Raw genomic sequence first — 20,283 nt, 5'->3', positions numbered from 1 at the left:
CCCTTACCCTCAAGTCAAACGTGAAGAGTCCAAAGATTGCCACTGTTAGAAAATGGGGGAAGTATTTCACTTGCCAATAGAGGTGACTGGCATTTTCCTACCCTGGCTGTGTAGGGGGAGTTTGGAGGGGTTATATGTCTTCTACCGGGGGACACAATAAGGGCTCTACTGAAAATGAAGCTGTGACTACTACCTCTTTGGGGGATCCTCATGCCAGTGGAGCAGCAAAGAAAGGAGTTGCAGTATCGGTAGGGAGGGTAGGCCCTCGTTACTATGAAGAGCTACGTACGCCGTTACATGATAGAAGTGCATCTAGAATCCAGGGGATGTCCTTCCCATGGCCCAACAAGGGCTCAGAGACCCCTCAGAGATGAAGATCTGAAGCACCACACCGGGCAGGCAACCAAGACCCACTAAGTACTGGCTGAGCAGAAGGGACATCTAGAAGGAGCAGTGGAGGAAGGACATGACGAATATAAATGATAGCTTCAGCACTAGTTGCAGCAGTGCACACTCCAGTCCATTTGCTAAATAGTGTGTTGAATCTGGCTACACGCTGAAGGCTCTGTAACAGCTTGAACTTAAGGTTAGGCATGAATCTGTGGTGCAGAGGGTGGTTGGCTGCATCAGACACCTCTCATGTCTGGCTTCACACTTTCCCAGTTCACCTTTCTTACTGTAGTCATTACTGAGGTTACCAGGGGGCACAGGTATAAACTGGCAGCATCTGGCCTCAGCTGCCTTACACACATCCAGCTTTCTTCCCTGGGGTTTCTCTGGCACTGCCATGTGACATGCCCATGTGAGCCCCTCAGCCATTCTGAACCATGTGCAAACCTGGAGTTTGAGGGAGTTAACACCAATGGGGCAATTTTTGACTGTATCAGTTGAGTCCTCCAGGAAGCAGATGCTGAGATGAAGGTAAGGATGCAAGTGGTTTATTTGGGTAAAACTCCTATGAAAGAATAAAAGAGGATGTGGGGGGAGGAGATGAAGCAGAATTGGGTAGGAAAAACCTTCAGACCGCAATGCAGATCTGACACTTGTGAAAGAATATACGGAAGGAAACGAGGTTAGAAAGGGAGAACCTCAAATGGTGAGGCAGACCTGGCGGTCTTAGCCCAAGAGAGTGAGCTGGAACAAACACTCCCATTGAGCAGAAATCACAAGGCCTTAGGACAGCCATCATGCTCACTCATTAACTGGTGCTGCCCCAGTAGAGCATGACTGGCTCAAAAGCAGGGGCAGATCCTGAAGGCACAGCAGCTGGACACTTTTGGCTGAGGGCATTCTTTGCAGCTAAATGGCAAGTCCTTTCTTGAAGGGAGATCTAAGCAACACACCTCTCTGGACGCACGGTAGCTAATGGGGAAGGGAATTAGTAGATTAAATACTCTCCTGGGATTATCTCTAGGGCGGATAATTCTGCATTCTCCATGACTCCACAGAGGGTTCCCAGCAAGATTGACACTTAATTGCCTACAGCAATAATCAGCTCAATAATGCACCCTTGGCTTGATTTTTTTTTTTTTATTTTGTCGATATACATTGTGGCTGATTATTGTTCCCCATCACCAAAACCTCCCTCCCTTTTCCCTCCCCCCCTCTGCCCCAACAATGTCCTTTCTGTTTGCTTGTCGTATCAACTTCAAGTAATTGTGGTTGTTATATCTTCTTCCCCCCCGCCCCGTTTTTGTGTGTGTGTGTGTGTGTGTGTGTGTGTGTGTGTGTGTGTGAATTTATATACTAATTTTTAGCTCCCACCAATAAGTGAGAACATGTGGTATTTCTCTTTCTGTGCCTGACTTGTTTCACTTAATATAATTCTCTCAAGGTCCATCCATGTTGTTGCAAATGGCAGTATTTCATTCGTTTTTATAGCTGAGTAGTATTCCATTGTGTAGATGTACCACATTTTCCGTATCCACTCATCTGATGATGGACATTCGGGCTGGTTCCAACTCTTGGCTATTGTAAAGAGTACTGTGATAAACATTGGGGAACAGGTATACCTTCGACTTGATGATTTCCATTCCTCTGGGTATATTCCCAGCAGTGGGATAGCTGGGTCGTATGGTAGATCTATCTGCAATTGTTTGAGGAACCTCCATACCATTTTCCATAGAGGCTGCACCATTTTGCAGTCCCACCAACAATGTATGAGAGTTCCTTTTTCTCCGCAACCTCGCCAGCATTTATCGTTCAGAGTCTTTTGGATTTTAGCCATCCTAACTGGGGTTAGATGGTATCTCAATGTGGTTTTGATTTGCATTTCCCGGATGCTGAGTGATGTTGAGCATTTTTTCATATGTCTATTGGCCATTTGTATATCTTCCTTAGAGAAATGCCTACTTAGCTCTTTTGCCCATTTTTTAATTGGGTTGCTTGTTTTCTTCTTGTAAAGTTGTTTGAGTTCCTTATATATTCTGGATATTAATCCTTTGTCAGATGTGTATTTTGCAAATATTTTCTCGCACTCTGTTGGTTGTCTTTTAACTCTGTTAATTGTTTCTTTTGCTGTGCAGAAGCTTTTTAGTTTGATATAACCCCATTTGTTTATTTTTCCTTTGGTTGCCCGTGCTTTTGGGGTCGTATTCATGAAGTCTGTGCCCAGTCCTATTTCCTGAAGTGTTTCTCCTATGTTTTCTTTAAGAAGTTTTATTGTTTCAGGGTGTATATTTAAATCCTTAATCCATTTTGAGTTGATTTTAGTATACGGTGAGAGGTATGGATCTAGTTTCATTCTCCTGCATATGGATATCCAGTTATCCCAGCACCATTTGCTGAAGAGGCAGTCCCTTCCCCAGTGAATAGGCTTGGTGCCTTTGTCAAAGATCAGATGGCCGTAAGTGTGTGGGTTGATTTCTGGATTCTCTATTCTATTCCATTGGTCAGTGTGTCTGTTTTTATGCCAGTACCATACTGTTTTGGTTATTATAGCTTTGTAATATAGCTTAAAGTCAGGTAGTGTTATGCCTCCAGCTTTATTTTTTTTTGCTCAGCATTGTTTTGGCTATGCGTGGTCTTTTATTGTTCCATATAAATGTCTGGATGGTTTTTTCCATTTCTGAGAAAAATGTCTTTGGAATTTTGATGGGGATTGCATTGAATTTGTATATCACTTTGGGTAGTATGGACATTTTCACTATGTTGATTCTTCCAATCCAAGAGCATGGGATATCTTTCCATCTTCTTGTATCCTCTCTAATTTCTCTCAGCAGTGGTTTGTAGTTCTCATTATAGAGATTTTTCACCTCCTTGGTTAACTCAATTCCTAAGTATTTTATTTTTTTGGTGGCTATTGTAAATGGGCAGGCTTTCTTGATTTCTCGTTCTGCATGTTCACTATTGGAGAAAAGAAATGCTACTGATTTTTGTGTGTTGATTTTGTATCCTGCTACTGTGCTGAAATCATTTATCAATTCCAACAGTTTTTTTGTAGAGGTTTTAGGCTGTTCGATATATAGGATCATGTCATCTGCAAACAGGGACAGTTTGACTTCATCTTTTCCAATCTGGATGCCCTTTATTTCCTTCTCTTCTCTGATTGCTCTGGCTAGTACTTCCAACACTATGTTGAATAGGAGTGGTGAGAGTGGGCATCCTTGTCTAGTTCCTATTCTTAAAGGAAAAGCTTTCAGCTTTTGCCTATTCAGGATGATATTGGCAGTGGGTTTGGCATATATGGCTTCAATTATGTTGAGATACTTTCCCTCTATACCTAACTTATAGAGGGTCTTTGTCATGAATGAGTGCTGAACTTTATCAAATGCTTTTTCAGCATCTATAGAGATGATCATATGGTCCTTGTGTTTGAGTTTATTAATATGGTGTATCACATTTATTGATTTGCGTATGTTGAACCAACCTTGCATCCCTGGGATGAATCCCACTTGATCGTGATGAATAATTTTTCGTATGTGTTGCTGTATTCTGTTTGCTAGTATTTTAGTGAGGATTTTTGCATCTATATTCATCAAGGATATCGGCCTGTAGTTTTCTTTTTTAGTTATATCTTTACCTGGTTTTGGTATCAGGATGATGTTTGCTTCATAGAATGAGTTTGGGAGATTTGCGTCCGTTTCAATCTTTTGGAATAGTTTGTAAAGAATCGGTGTCAATTCCTCTTTGAATGTTTGGTAAAATTCTGCTGTGAATCCATCTGGTCCTGGGCTTTTCTTTGTTGGGAGCCTTCTGATAACAGCTTCAATCTCCTTTATTGTTATTGGTCTGTTCAAATTTTCTACGTCTTCACGGTTCAGTTTTGGGAGCTTGTGTGTGTCCAGAAATTTATCCATTTCCTCCAGATTTTCAAATTTGTTGGCGTATAGTTGTTTATAGTAGTCTCGAATGATTCCTTGTATTTCAGATGAATCAGTTGTAATATCGCCTTTTTCATTTCTAATTTTTGTTATTTGAGTCTTCTCTCTTCTTTTTTTTTGTTAGCCATGCTAATGGTTTGTCAATTTTATTTATCTTTTCAAAAAACCCACTTTTTGATTCGTTGATCTTTTGAATTGTTTTTTGGTTTTCAATTTCATTCAGTTCTGCTCTGATCTTAATGATTTCTTTCCGTCTGCTAACTTTAGGTTTGGATTGTTCTTGTTTTTCTAGTTCTTTAAGGTGAAGTGTTAGGTTGTTCACTTGCTTGGCTTGATTTTTCCTCCTTCCTTTTATCTTTTCTCTAGTCCCTCACTCCTGTTCCTCGAGATCACTTCTCAAAATAATTCTCTGCCTGCAAGCTCTGTTCACAATCTCTGCTTTTGTGGGAACCGGGCTGAGACAGCTGGCTTTACTAGATTTCTTAATTCAACACTGCCCTCTTCTGTTGGTACAAGGAAGTTCAATTTCTTTAACGAATGGTCCGTGTGTGCGCGCATGTGCGTGTGTACAGTGTCACAAATGGCATGCTTCTGATTTTGTGATACTTTTTCTGAGGATCATTCTATCACAGGCTTTTCTGACATATTCATATTTTCAATGAACCAAGTTTGGGGTTTATTGATGTATGTATTTGTTATTCATTTTCTTAACTTTTTAAAAACTTTATTATTTCCTTTTTTCTATTTTCTTTGGATTTATTTTATTCCTTTTCTAATTTCTTAGTTGGATAGTTAACTCTGTGATTTTGAATTTTTCTTCTTTTCTAATACAGGTATTTAACGCATAAAATTTCCCCTTAGATAGTTGTAGCTGCATTACAAAAGTTTTTCTACACAGTATTTTAATCATTCACTTTTAAGTTGTCTTAGCCCAGGTCCTTTAGGAAGCAGAGCCCGAAGCAATAATTTAAATGTTAACATGTTTGGGGGGTTTCAAGATGGCGCCGGCTGCGGTGGCTGGCGTGGAGTAGCTGAGGTGGAAAAGGCGGCCACTAGGCCTCAGGCAGCCGGGAAACTTGTGGTCCTTCCTCTCGCCATCTCTTAAGGGAGGACTGCTGCTGCTGGCCGGTCATGGGGGGTGACCGCCACTTTGCCCCCGGCAGGAGAGGCTGCCTCATTTACAGGCAACAGCTTTGAAGTGTGGAGCAGGAAAACAACTGTTTCTTAGCTGCAAAAGCAAGTCTCGAAACAGGGAACACGGCCCCAGGGCTGCTGTGGATGCAGCCAGGATCCCTGAGGCCGGGGCCGTGCTGAAGGCGGCCAGCTGCCCTATTCAGGATTCGAGGTTTCAGGCCGGCATTAAAGAAGATTCCTGGGAGCGCCCGAGCCGCGCCGCGACTGAACAGCCCGAGGCGGCAGCAGCCGGGAACACGGAAGGCGACAAACCAGAGACAGAGAGCGAGCACCCGACCTGGCACAGCACTATCCTATAGAACAAGAAGCCCTTGAAATGACTGACAAGGAATTTCGAGTGATAATTCTAAGGAAACTGAATGAGATACAAGAAAACTCAGCCAGACATCATGATGAAATGAGGAAAAGTATACAGGATCTGAAAGAGGAAATGTACAAGGAAATCAATTTCCTGAAAAAAATGTAGCAGAACTTGCTGAACTGAAGAAGTTATTCAGCGAAATAAAAAACACAACGGAGAGTTTAACCACCAGGCTTGTCGAAGTTGAAGAGAGAACCTCTGAACTTGAAGATGGGCTGTTTGAAATAACACAAGCAGACAAAAAGAAAGAAAAAAGAATCAAGGACATGGAAGAAAATCTGAGAGAGATATCAGACAACCTCAAGCACTCAAATATCCGAGTCATGGGTATTCCAGAAGGGGAGGAAAATGGAGATTCCATTGAAAACATATTCAACAAAATAGTGGCAGAAAACTTCCCAGGTATAGGAAAAGTCACAGATATTCAGATCCAGGAAGCTCAACGATCTCCAAACGTATTCAACCCAAAAAGGCCTTCTCCAAGACATGTCATAGTCAAATTGGCAAAACTCAGAGACAAAGAGAGAATCTTAAAAGCTGCAAGAGAGAAGCGTCAAATCACCTATAACGGAGCCCCAATCAGATTAAAATCAGACTTTTCATCACAAACCCTAAAAGCTAGAAAGGAATGGGATGATATTTTCAAAATACTAAAAGACAAAGATTGCCAGCCAAGAATACTCTACCCTGCAAGGCTATCCTTCCGAAATGAGGGGCAAATAGTATATTTCTCAGACAAACAAAAACTGCGGGAGTTCACTACCACACGACCACCCTTACAAGAAATCCTCAAGGGAGTACTGGGTTTGGTTCCTGAAAAATAACTACCACTGCCATAAAAACCCAAGAAAAATCTAAACCCGCTAGTATAATAAAAATGGCATTCATGAAGAGAAAACAAGCTAACAAAAACACTATCTACAACCTAAGGAACCACCAAACAAAGAAACCAAACAGTAAATCAGAAAGCAAGGAACAAAAGAAACCTAAGACAACCAAACAACCAATAAAATGCTAGGAATAAATCAACACCTTTCAATAACAACTCTTAATGTAAAAGGCTTAAATTCCCCAATTAAAAGACACAGACTGGCTGACTGGATCAAAAAGCAAGACCCAACTATATGCTGCCTACAAGAGACCCACCTCACCCATAAAGACTCACACAGACTAAGAGTGAAAGGATGGAAAAAGATTTACCATGCAAACAGAAAAGAAAAATGAGCTGGAGTAGCTATTCTTATATCTGACAAAATAGACTTTAAACTAAACACCATAAAAAGAGACAATGAGGGACACTACTTAATGATAAAAGGACTGATCCATCAAGAAGACATAACAATCATAAATATGTATGCACCCAATGTTGGAGCAGCCAGATTTATAAAACAAACTCTATTAGACCTAAAGAAGGAAATAGACACTAATACCATAATAGCAGGGGACCTGAACACCCCACTGTCAATATTAGACAGATCATCTAGGCAAAGAATCAGTAGAGAAACACAAGATCTAAACAAGACTCTAGACCAATTGGAATTGGCAGATATCTACAGAACATTCCACCCAACAACCTCAGAATATTCATTTTTCTCATCAGCACATGGATCATTCTCCAGGATAGATCACATATTAGGTCACAAATCAAGTCTCAATAAATTCAAAAAAATTGGAATTATCCCATGTATCTTCTCAGACCACAATGGATTAAAACTAGAAATTAATAACAAACAAAACTCTGGAAATTATACAAACACATGGAAATTAAACAGCATTCTACTTAATGACATATGGGTCCAAGAAGAAATCAAGCAGGAAATCAAAAAATTTATTGAAACTAATGAAACCAATGATACATCATACCAAAACCTGTGGGATACTGCAAAAGCAGTATTGAGGGGGAAATTTATTGCATTAAACGCTCACTTCAGAAGAATGGAAAGATGGCAAGTGAACAACCTAACACTTCGCCTTAAAGAACTAGAAAAACAAGAACAATCCAAACCTAAAGTTAGCAGACGGAAAGAAATCATTAAGATCAGAGCAGAACTGAATGAAATTGAAAACCAAAAAACAATTCAAAAGATCAACGAATCAAAAAGTTGGTTTTTTGAAAAGATAAATAAAATTGACAAACCATTAGCATGGCTAACAAAAAAAAGAAGAGAGAAGACTCAAATAACAAAAATTAGAAATGAAAAAGGCGATATTACAACTGATTCATCTGAAATACAAGGAATCATTCGAGACTACTATAAACAACTATACGCCAACAAATTTGAAAATCTGGAGGAAATGGATAAATTTCTGGACACACACAAGCTCCCAAAACTGAACCGTGAAGACGTAGAAAATTTGAACAGACCAATAACAATAAAGGAGATTGAAGTTGTTATCAGAAGGCTCCCAACAAAGAAAAGCCCAGGACCAGATGGATTCACAGCAGAATTTTACCAAACATTCAAAGAGGAATTGACACCGATTCTTTACAAACTATTCCAAAAGATTGAAACAGACGCAAATCTCCCAAACTCATTCTATGAAGCACACATCATCCTGATACCAATACCAGGTAAAGATATAACCAAAAAGAAAACTACAGGCCGATATCCTTGATGAATATAGATGCAAAAATCCTCACTAAAATACTAGCAAACAGAATACAGCAACACATACGAAAAATTATTCATCACGATCAAGTGGGATTCATCCCAGGGATGCAAGGTTGGTTCAACATACGCAAATCAATAAATGTGAAACACCACATTAATAAACTCAAACACAAGGACCATATGATCATCTCTATAGATGCTGAAAAAGCATTTGATAAAGTTCAGCACTCATTCATGACAAAGACCCTCTATAAGTTAGGTATAGAGGGAAAGTATCTCAACATAATTAAAGCCATATATGCCAAACCCACTGCCAATATCATCCTGAATGGGGAAAAGCTGAAAGCTTTTCCTTTAAGAACAGGAACTAGACAAAGATGCCCACTCTCACCACTCCTATTCAACATAGTGTTGGAAGTACTAGCCAGAGCAATCAGAGAAGAGAAGGAAATAAAGGGCATCCAGATTGGAAAAGATGAAGTCAAACTGTCCCTGTTTGCAGATGACATGATCCTATATATCGAAGAGCCTAAAACCTCTACAAAAAAACTGTTGGAATTGATAAATGATTTCAGCACAGTAGCAGGATACAAAATCAACACACAAAAATCAGTAGCATTTCTTTTCTCCAATAGTGAACATGCAGAACGAGAAATCAAGAAAGCCTGCCCATTTACAATAGCCACCAAAAAAATAAAATACTTAGGAATTGAGTTAACCAAGGAGGTGAAAAATCTCTATAATGAGAACTACAAACCACTGCTGAGAGAAATTAGAGAGGATACAAGAAGATGGAAAGATATCCCATGCTCTTGGATTGGAAGAATCAACATAGTGAAAATGTCCATACTACCCAAAGTGATATACAAATTCAATGCAATCCCCATCAAAATTCCAAAGACATTTTTCTCAGAAATGGAAAAAACCATCCAGACATTTATATGGAACAATAAAAGACCACGCATAGCCAAAACAATGCTGAGCAAAAAAAAATAAAGCTGGAGGCATAACACTACCTGACTTTAAGCTATATTACAAAGCTATAATAACCAAAACAGTATGGTACTGGCATAAAAACAGACACACTGACCAATGGAATAGAATAGAGAATCCAGAAATCAACCCACACACTTACGGCCATCTGATCTTTGACAAAGGCACCAAGCCTATTCACTGGGGAAGGGACTGCCTCTTCAGCAAATGGTGCTGGGATAACTGGATATCCATATGCAGGAGAATGAAACTAGATCCATACCTCTCACCGTATACTAAAATCAACTCAAAATGGATTAAGGATTTAAATATACACCCTGAAACAATAAAACTTCTTAAAGAAAACATAGGAGAAACACTTCAGGAAATAGGACTGGGCACAGACTTCATGAATACGACCCCAAAAGCACGGGCAACCAAAGGAAAAATAAACAAATGGGGTTATATCAAACTAAAAAGCTTCTGCACAGCAAAAGAAACAATTAACAGAGTTAAAAGACAACCAACAGAGTGCGAGAAAATATTTGCAAAATACACATCTGACAAAGGATTAATATCCAGAATATATAAGGAACTCAAACAACTTTACAAGAAGAAAACAAGCAACCCAATTAAAAAATGGGCAAAAGAGCTAAGTAGGCATTTCTCTAAGGAAGATATACAAATGGCCAACAGACATATGAAAAATTGCTCAACATCACTCAGCATCCGGGAAATGCAAATCAAAACCACACTGAGATACCATCTAACCCCAGTTAGGATGGCTAAAATCCAAAAGACTCTGAACGATAAATGCTGGCGAGGTTGCAGAGAAAAAGGAACTCTCATACATTGTTGGTGGGACTGCAAAATGGTGCAGCCTCTATGGAAAATGGTATGGAGGTTCCTCAAACAATTGCAGATAGATCTACCATACGACCCAGCTATCCCACTGTTGGGAATATACCCAGAGGAATGGAAATCATCAAGTCAAAGGTACACCTGTTCCCCAATGTTCATCGCAGCACTCTTTACAATAGCCAAGAGTTGGAACCAGCCCAAATGTCCATCATCAGATGAGTGGATACGGAAAATGTGGTACATCTACACAATGGAATACTACTCAGCTATAAAAACGAATGAAATACTGCCATTTGCAACAACATGGATGGACCCTGAGAGAATTATATTAAGTGAAACAAGTCAGGCACAGAAAGAGAAATACCACATGTTCTCACTTATTGGTGGGAGCTAAAAATTAATATATAAATTCACACACACACACACACAAAAACCGGGGGGGGGGGGGAGAAGAGATAACAACCACAATTATTTGAAGTTGATACAACAAGCAAACAGAAAGGACATTGTTGTGGGGGAGGGAGGAGGGAGAAGGGAGGGAGGTCTTGGTGATTTGGAGCAATAATCAGGTACAATGTATATCGACAAAATAAAATTTAAAAAAGAAATAAATAAAAAAAATAAATGTTAACATGTTTGGAAGGTACAAGTCCAGGCCAGTGAAGGTGAGGGACAAACAAGTGAGGCAAGAGAGTTGCAGTGAAATGTGACACAATGCCGAACTGCTCCACAGACAACTTCACAATGAGCCGCGAAAAGGCAGTGGTTGCTCAGCAGCTGTGTTCACTCATGTCGAAAAGTTGCAAGGAGGGACCTCACCTGTCCTTTGCAGGAGAGGAAAAGGAGTCATTTATTTTCCCAGCTGCTTTTCATCTTCCATTTCCCATCAGTTTAGATTTATACCACAAGAAACTCACATTTCCAGGGTGTATCATCAAGTCCTTCATTGGGTGCTCAGGAAGCAAGATCTCATACCCCACAGCGAGGTGTTTCAGTGAAGTCCAAAGTGCAGAGGCAACCTGGTGTGGGTGGACCACTGACCACGAGAAAAAAAGGGATAGCTGAGAGACTGGGAACGTACACGAGGCGAGTTTCTGAAAACATAAGAAATATCTAATTTCCAGGGTGATTAATTTTTTGACCCATGAGTTGTTAAGAAGAGATCTTTCTAAATTTTCAAATACATGTGTTTTAAAGCCGTCATTTTTAAAAATTGATTTTATGTGTTCTTGAGGAAAATATGTATTCTCCAATTGTTAGATGCAAAATTCCATATATGTCTAATAGATAATTGTGTTGTTCAAATATTCAATATTCTTACTGATTTTCCATCAGGACTGGTCCATTAGTTACTGAAAAAGTATGACAAAATCCATCATGATGGCATAACATATTTCTTTCTGTAGGTCTGTCAATTTTGCTTTTTATAGGTCAGGGCTACAAGGTAAATATAAGTTTAGAATCACTACTTTTTTTCTTGTAAAGTAAATCTTTTATATTTATGTGGCAATTTCTTTAACTCTACTAATGCTATTTGCCTTAAAGTCTATTTTGCTGATTTTACATATAGCTACACTACTTTCTTTTGATTAACATTTGCCCGGTATATCTTTTTCCAACCTTTTTCATTCAGTCCTTCTGTATCCTTAGTTGTCAGCTGTGTTTCTTAAACAACACATACATGAATTTTTAAAAATCTAGCCTGATAATCTTTGCCTTTTAAGTAGAGCTTTTAAGCCGTTTATATTTACCATGATTACTGATACATGGATTTATTTCTACCATTTTATTTTTGCATTCTATTTGTCTCACATTTTCTTATTTTTTTCTTCTATCTTGTCTTCTTTTGGATTAATTAAATACATTTTCTTATTCCATTTTTCACTTTAGTACTTTAAAAGTTACTCTTATTCTCATGTTATAGTAATCTCAAAAATTTTAACGTGCATGCTAATCAGTTAATTAATCTTTTTACTATCCTCCCAAAGAATAACAGAAGCTTAGACACTAACTCTGATTCTCCTTGCAATTTATGTGCTACTCTTTTCATGCTATTATTATTCTCTTTTAAAATAAGGCCTTTTGTACTACTTAGATTTACTGACATCTTTACTGTTTTGCTTTCTCATTCTCACATCTCAGATATTTCTTCTGGAATAATTTTTCTTTCTTTCTTTCTTTCTTTTTTTTTTTTTAAGAATACCCCTTGGAATTCCTTTTAGTGAAGGTCCTTTGTGGTCAATTCTTTCAGTCTTTGTTTGCCTAAAAATAAATTTATTTCATCTTTGTATCTGAGAAATATTTTGTTAGATAATTCCAGTTGTTTTTCTCTTAGCAAATTAAAGACATTATTTCACTATGTTTTGTCTTGTGTTATTGTCTTTGAGCAGACAGTTGTTTAATTATCAATATTTTATAGCTAATCACTCTTTTCTCTGCTTTAAAGATGTTTTTCTGTTCTGTAGACTTTTTCTAGATTTATTTTTATTTAGTTAGTTTATTTAATAAACACTTAAGGGAGCCCTTTACGAGGTGTCCAGCATTTCTACGTAAATATTAACTCGTTTAAATCTCCAAACAACCTTATGAGGTAAGTATTATTTAATATCTTTTGAAATGGGGAAACTGAGGCCCAGAGATATTAGGTAACTTTCCCAAGGTTACACAAACTAATAAGTGGTAGAACTATGATTTTATTTTATTTTATTTTTTTTTATTTTTTATTTTTTTAAATTTTATTATGTCGATATACATTGTAGCTGATTATTGCTCCCCATCACCAAAACCTCCCTCCCTTCTCCCTCCCCCTCCCCCCCAACAATGTCCTTTCTGTTTGCTTGTTGTATCAACTTCAAATAATTGTGGTTGTTATCTCTTCTTCCCCCCCCCCCCCGGTTTGTGTGTGTGTGTGTGTATGTGTGTGTGTGAATTTATATATTAATTTTTAGCTCCCTCCAATAAGTGAGAACATGTGGTATTTCTCTTTCTGTGCCTGACTTGTTTCACTTAATATAATTCTCTCAAGGTCCATCCATGTTGTTGCAAATGGCAGTATTTCATTCGTTTTTATAGCTGAGTAGTATTCCATTGTGTAGATGTACCACATTTTCCGTATCCACTCATCTGATGATGGGCATTTGGGCTGGTTCCAACTCTTGGCTATTGTAAAGAGTGCTGCGATGAACATTGGGGAACAGGTATAACTTCGACTTGATGATTTCCATTCCTCTGGGTATATTCCCAACAGTGGGATGGCTGGGTCGTATGGTAGATCTATTTGCAATTGTTTAAGGAACCTCCATACCATTTTCCATAGAGGCTGCACCATTTTGCAGTCCCACCAACAATGTATGAGAGTTCCTTTTTCTCCGCAGCCTCGCCAGCATTTATCGTTCATAGTCTTTTGGATTTTAGCCATCCTAACTGGGGTTAGATGGTATCTCAATGTGGTTTTGATTTGCATTTCCCGGATGCTGAGTGATGTTGAGCATTTTTTCATATGTCTGTTGGCCATTTGGATATCTTCCTTAGAGAAATGCCTACTTAGCTCTTTTGCCCATTTTTTAATTGGGTTGCTTGTTTTCTTCTTGTAAAGTTGTTTGAGTTCCTTATATATTCTGGATATTAATCCTTTGTCAGATGTATATTTTGCAAATATTTTCTCCCACTCTGTTGGTTGTCTTTTAACTCTTTTAATTGTTTCTTTTGCTGTGCAGAAGCTTTTTAGTTTGATATAATCCCATTTGTTTATTTTTCCTTTGGTTGCCCGTGCTTTTGGGGTCGTATTCATGAAGTCTGTGCCCAGTCCTATTTCCTGAAGTGTTTCTCCTATGTTTTCTTTAAGAAGTTTTATTGTCTCAGGGTGTATATTTAAATCCTTAATCCATTTTGAGTTGATTTTAGTATACGGTGAGAGGTATGGATCTAGTTTCATTCTCCTGCATATGGATATCCAGTTATCCCAGCACCACTTGCTGAAGAGGCAGTCCCTTCCCCAGTGAATAGGCTTGGTGCCTTTGTCAAAGATCAGATGGCAGTAAGTGTGTGGGTTGATTTCTGGATTCTCTGTTCTATTCCATTGGTCAAGAACTATGATTTTAACCAAGGCAGTCTAGACCTGGAGTTTTATTTATCAATATAGAAATATTCAGATTGTTTAGCTTCTTGAGTGGGCTTTGGTAATTTGTGTCTGTTGAGAAATTGATCATTTTATCTAAGCTTTATGGAATGTATTGGCATAAAGTCTTTTGAGGAATTTCTTTAACATCCTTTTAAATGTATATGGGGTCTATAGTGATGTTCTCTTTTTCATTCCTGTTATTTGTAATTGGCATCTTCTGCCCTTACCTTTATTTACCTTCTTTGCTTGCTTTGGGTTTAATCTGTTAATTTCTTTTTCTAAGTTTTTGAAGTGAAAGTTGAGATTACTGATTTGAAACCTTTCTTATTTTCTAATATAAACATTGAATGGAATAAATATTCCTCTGAGCACAGCTTTAGTTTTGATATGTTGTAATCTTATTTTCTCTGAGTTCAAAATATTTTCTAGTTTCTCTTGTGATGTCCTCTTTGCTGCATAGGTTATTTATACTTTTTGTTTAACTTACAAATATTTGGTAGTTTTCCTGATGTCTTTCTGTTATCAATTCCTAGTTTAACTTTATTGTTGTCAGAGAACATACTTTGCATAATTGCACTTTTTAAAATTTGCTGAGGTATGTTTTATGACCCAGAATGTGGTCTATCTTGGTGTAAGTTTTGTGTGCACTTGGAAAGAATGTGTATTATGCTGTTGTCATTATGTGGGGTGTTCTATAAACAACTACTAGGCCAAGTTGTTTCAATTGTGTTGTTTAGGTTTTCCATACCATTGCTGATTTTCTATTTTTTCCATCATTACTGAGAGAAGAGCATTGAAATTTGCAGCTATAATTGTGGGTTTGCCGATTTCTCCTTTCAGTTCTATCAGTTTCTGCTTCCTGTATTTTGAAGATTAGTCATTAGGTATATACACATTTAGGATTGTTATGCATTTTTGGTGAATTAACCCCTTAATCATTAAGTGTCACCCTCTTTATCCCCGGTAATATTCCTTGATCTGAAGTTTACTTTGTCTGATATTACATAGCCACCTCATTGATCTTTGTGTGGTATACCTTTTTCTACCCTTTTGCTTTTAATCTATCTATGCTTTTATATTTAAAGTGGGTTTCTTGTAGACAACTATAATTGGGTCTTGCTTTTTATAATCCAATCTGAACATTTTCATTTTTAAATTGATGTATTTAGATCATTTATATGTGACGTATTATTTTATATGATTGGATTTATCATTTTATTATTTCTTTTTTGTTTATCACCTCTGCTTTTATTCTGTTCTGCCTTTCCTCCTATTACAGTCCACATAGAGCTAATATTTTACTATTTCAAGTAAAATGTGGAAATCTTATAATCATACAAGTTCCTTTACTCTCTATTTTTGTAATCTATACTCTGTAGACATCAGAAACCCCACCGAACAATGTTATAATTTCTGCTTTCAGCTGTTATGCATATGTTAAAGAAATTAAGAGAAGGAAAATAGTCTATTGTACTTGCCCAGATTTTACTATTTCCTTTGTTCTTCTTTCTTGAAGTTCCAAAGTTTCCTCTGGTATCATTCATTACTCTTTAGCCCAAAGAACTTCCTTTAGCATTTCTTTTAGAGCAGTTCAGCTTGTGACACATTCTCGTAGTTTTCCTTTACCTGAGAATGTCTGTGTTTTGCTGTTATTCCTCAAGGATATTTTCCCACATACAGAATTCTTTTCTTTTATTTCTTTTGTTTTCTTTCATTGCTTTAAAGATATGCTTTCTTGTCTACATGGTTTTTGATGAAAAATTCATAGTCCTTTGAATAATTGTTCTTTGTATAATGAGTTATTTTTACCTGGCTCTTTTCAAGATTTTTTTTTTTTTTACATATCCTGCCTCAAGTTTATTCATACAAATAGCACAGGATGACACCAGCCCCAATACAGACAACAGCCCAGGGGTCACACCAGTTCTTCTGTCCTTATATTGGCAGACAGAGGCCTCTATTCTGGAGCCTTGTGGGGGGCTGGGCCCTTTTGGGAGCCTGAGCTGAAGCTGCAACCTGGGCCTTGGTTTGAGCCTTGGCCTTGGCCTTTGGCTGGCAGAGCCTGAGACCCTTTGCAATGCAGGCATGAGCAAGCTTCCCAAGCTTGGGTGGGTGATGTAAGCAAGTTGATCAAGCTTGTAGCTGGTGCACTTTGGGATCTTGGGCTTGACCTCCTAGGGCTTTGTGAGGGCCTTGACAGCCTCAGCACATGCACTCAAGGCCTTGACACTGTTGTCCTGCATTTACTTCAGGCCCTTCCTATTGTGCTTCTTGGCAAAGCGTATGTGCCTCAGGAACTTGGGGTCTACCCCATTAAGAGACTCATGTCTTTGTGATCGAGGTTTCTTAATGCCATTTCTGTGCCATTTCAGAGACTGGTTGTATGTAGTGTGGTTCTTGGACTTGGCCATGTCTGCATAGTAACTTGCGGCTTCCCTTGAGTTTTTTTTTTTTTTTTTTTTTAATCTCTGGTTTTCAGCAGCTTTATGATGTGCCTGGACATGGTCTTCTTTGAGTTTATGCAGTTTGTGTTTTGTCTTTCATCAGATTTGAGAAGTTTTTGACATGTATACATACACACTCACACATTTGTATATTACACTCTACTCCCCCACCACTCCCCTTCTCCACTCATTCTGCCACTCAAGTGACACGAATGTTAGAACTTTCATGTTGTTAGTTCATGGGTACTTGGGACTCATTCATTTTATAAAATACTTTTTCTTTCTGTTCTTCAGATTTGATAATTTCTTCAAGTTTACTGATTCTTTCCTCTGACATTTCATTTTCTTAATAAACCCATCCAGTGAATTTTTCTATTTTGGATATTGCCTTTGTTACTTCAATAACAGCAGAACTGACTGACACCATATGGCTCGCAAAGCCCAAAACATTTACTATGTGCTCCTTTACAGAAAAAGTATGCCAACCCTGTTCTAGAAGATGGGAACTATTGAAGCATTTGCAACAGTAAAGCAACAAACATATCACTTTGGCCAGTGTTATAAAGAGTGAATTTAAGAAGGGGCAAGAGAGAACCAGTAAAACCAGTTAAGAGGTTACAAAAGAAAGAATAAGGACCTGAACTCAAATAGTAGTAGGGATAGAGAGGAGAGGACATAAGTTTATGAGGCAAAATTAGCATAAAACCTTCACTGAATAGCTATGGGAGAGCAAAGAAGACAGACTCAAGGATATTCCTAGTTTTCTGGCTTGGTGACTGGGAATATGTTGGTACATAAAAGAGGTGAAAGAAGGAAAAAGAGTTGTGATGGTTAATTTTGTCAGCTTGACTGAGCCATGGGTTGCCAAGAGTCAAACACTACTCCCTGTTGGGAAAATAGAATAGTTCGGTCAGGGCCCTTGCCTCAGGTCCGGTTGGGTGTGGTTCAGCATTCTTTGTAAGCAAATTTTGTGTGTGTGGAGTTAGTGCACATGTGCGCCAATGTATCTTTTAAGTTTTGTTGCTTTTCTTGTGTTCTTCAGAGGGGGAGAAAGAGAGAGAGAGAGTAGAGAGAGGAGTTTTAGTGAAGCAGGCAGGTGGGCGTCTGCCCCGGGTGTCTGCCCTGCATAGCCATGCCTTCCAACCTATGGCTCCAAGGACCTTTTGGCTGGTTACCTAGCTCATAGACCTGCGTGAAGGGGTCTGGTGACCCAGCCTGGCATGTGTGGGGTCTGGTGACCCAGCCTGGCACATGTGGGGTCTGTTGACCCAGCCTGGCATATGAAGGGTTTATGACCCAGTCTGGACAATGGGCTTGAGGGGTCTGAGAGCTCCAGACCCAGCTCTAGCTCAACAATAGGCTCAGTTGGTGCAGGATCACCAGCAGGTAAAAGAGCCCAACAACTGGTGTGGTCGCCTAGCTTTACAATTGGCGTCATGAACAGGATTGAGAGTGCTACAATTGGCAATGTTGACAGGATTAAAGACATTCGCCATTGCGCCACACTCCCAGTATCAAAATCTTTATTAGCCAGAATTCACTAAAGATTATTTATTTACTTATTTATTTTAAGGAATTGAGTCATGTGATTACAAAGAATGACAAATCCCAAAATCTGCAGTCAGCAAGCTGGAGACTCAGGAAAGCTGATAGTATAGTTGCAGTCCAAAGGCTGACAGGCTTGAGACTCAGGAAGAGTCAATGTTTCAGTTAGAGTCTGAAGGCAGGAATAAAATCAATGTTCCAGCTCAAAGGTAGTCAGGCAGGAGGAAGTGTGGCAATGGGTCCATGCTCCTGGAATTCAACAGTCTTACCATGTTCCCCACTATTCTGAAGCAGCTGGCCTGATCGAACTGTGGAATGGACTTTTGAAGATTCAATTACAGTGCCAGGTAAGTGGCAATACCTTGCAGGGTTGGGGCAAGGTTCTCTAGAAAGCTGTATATGCTCTAAATCAGCATCCTATATATGCTACTATTTCTCCGATAACCAGGATTCATAGGTCCAGCAGTCAGGGGGTAGAAATGGGAGTGTTAACCACTCATGATTACTTAGAGTGATCCACTAGCAAAAATTTTTGCTTCCTGTTCCTGTGACTTCATGCTCAACTGGCCTAGAGGCTCCAAAGGGAGGAATGCTTACCTCAGGAAACAACAACAATTCTACTGAACGGGGAGTTAACACTGCCACCTGGCCACTTCGAGCTCCTCATGCCTCTGAGTCAACAGGCCAAGAAGGGAGTTACAGTGTTAGTTGGAGTGATTGATCTGGACTACCAAGGGGAATTTGAGCTACTACTCCACAATGAAAGTAAGGCAGCATATGTCTGGGATACAGGAGATCTCTTACAGTGTCTTAGTTTTAACATTCCCTGTAATTAAGGTAAATAAAAAACCCAAACAAGCCAATTCAGATAGGATTATTAATAACCCAGACCGTCAGGAATGAAGGTTTACGTCACCCCACCAGGCAAAGAACCACAACTAGCTGAGGCTCTTGCTGAAGGCAAAGGGAATATGGAATGGGTAGTTGAAGAAGGTGATGAGATATATGCATGTGCGTGTGTATCAAATGTCTTTGTTTTCCTTCCTCTCTTTTTCCCTTATCATGTAACAAAATGTATTGACTTTATATCATAGTATTAAGTATTGTTAATTTCACATCACACTGTTAAAGTTTGGGGATATCAAGGAAAAGAGTAACATCACTCGAGAACCTTACCTCTTCTTCTAGGGAAGGGTCAGTACATTTTCAGTTGTACTAGGATAGTCGAACCATTGTACGTGGAATCATGACGATGTTACTGTCTTCATTTGGAGCTAAAGTATAGCTTAGGTAGATGTGTATGTGTGTCAGGTTGACAAGGAGTGGGCTTGTGATGATCAGTTTTATGTGCTAACTTGACTGGGCCATGGGCTGCCCAGATATTTGGTTAAACGTTATTCTGGGTGTGTCTCTGAAGGTGTTTCTGGATGGAATTAACATGTAAATTGGTAGATTGAGTAAAGCAGACTATCCTTCCTAATGTGGGTGAGTTTCATCCAGTCAGTTGAAGGACTGAACAGAACAAAAAAGCTGACCTTCCCATGAGTAAGAGGGAACTCCTCCCGTCTGACTACTTGAGCAAGGGCATTAATCTTTTCCTGCCTTCGCACTTAAATTGTAATGTCGGCTCTTGTGTATCCATCCAGCCTGATGGCTTTCAGACTGGAACTTACACCATCGATTCTCCTGGGCCTCCAACCTGATGACTGAAGATCTTGGGACTTCTCAGCCTCTAACTGTGTGAGCCAATTGCTTATAATACGATGGTACGCCAAAAAGTTCGTAGAAACATTGAATGAAAAGATAATGTGAATCTTTTCATGAGCTTTTTGAAGACTCCTTGTAAATCTCT

At 38.9% G+C, this 20,283-nt stretch overlaps 1 pseudogene; it reads right to left on the bottom strand.

Moving 5' to 3' along the window:
* Positions 1 to 16,377: 16,377 nt before the first annotated feature.
* Positions 16,378 to 16,853, bottom strand: LOC134384242 (large ribosomal subunit protein eL29-like; annotated as a pseudogene).
* Between the last annotated feature and the right edge of the window lie 3,430 nt (positions 16,854 to 20,283).

The sequence above is a fragment of the Cynocephalus volans genome, chromosome 8, assembly GCF_027409185.1.
Source record: "Cynocephalus volans isolate mCynVol1 chromosome 8, mCynVol1.pri, whole genome shotgun sequence".
NCBI lineage: Eukaryota > Metazoa > Chordata > Mammalia > Dermoptera > Cynocephalidae > Cynocephalus > Cynocephalus volans.
This window is presented reverse-complemented; position numbering and strand designations above follow the sequence as displayed.